The sequence below is a fragment of the Maylandia zebra genome, linkage group LG2, assembly GCF_041146795.1.
Source record: "Maylandia zebra isolate NMK-2024a linkage group LG2, Mzebra_GT3a, whole genome shotgun sequence".
In the NCBI taxonomy this organism is placed as follows: domain Eukaryota; kingdom Metazoa; phylum Chordata; class Actinopteri; order Cichliformes; family Cichlidae; genus Maylandia; species Maylandia zebra.
In genome coordinates this window covers 12045802-12046314 of record NC_135168.1, presented here as the reverse complement: position 1 = coordinate 12046314, position 513 = coordinate 12045802, and positions in this window count along the sequence as shown.

Genomic DNA, 513 nt, shown 5'->3' with positions numbered 1-513 from the left:
CGTGTTTAGTGTCCAGGTGTGGAGTGGAGCTTGTTGTTGGTGTGTGAAGAAACTGTAAGTTTGCTTTGTTTCCTCCTTTAACAGTTTGTCTTTAGGAACTTTACTGTTTGTTCAGCTCGTGTTTGATTTCTTCACACAACAAACTGTGTGTGTTTGTATTTCCGGTCTCTCCATTAAAGTCAGTGTGTAATGTTTCCTGGCTAACATCAGCTGTGTGCAGCTTAGTTCAGCACAAATCTGCCGCTCCATAGTTCACGGTAACGGACTCACAGCTGGACCAACGAGGCCGAGTGTGTCCGCCACTCTGAGCTACGTTCGTGTTTGTGTACTTGTAGTTTGTACTTTGAGTTCACTCAGAGCCCACAGAGGACGCAGCGTACGTGATGACGTCACAGCCCTTTACCTCCTTTACTGTCACTGTGATTAATATTTACACACGAGACACCTGCAGAGCTCTGACGCTAAGCTAGCACACAGCATGCTAACGCTAAGCTAACACTAAGCTAGCACACA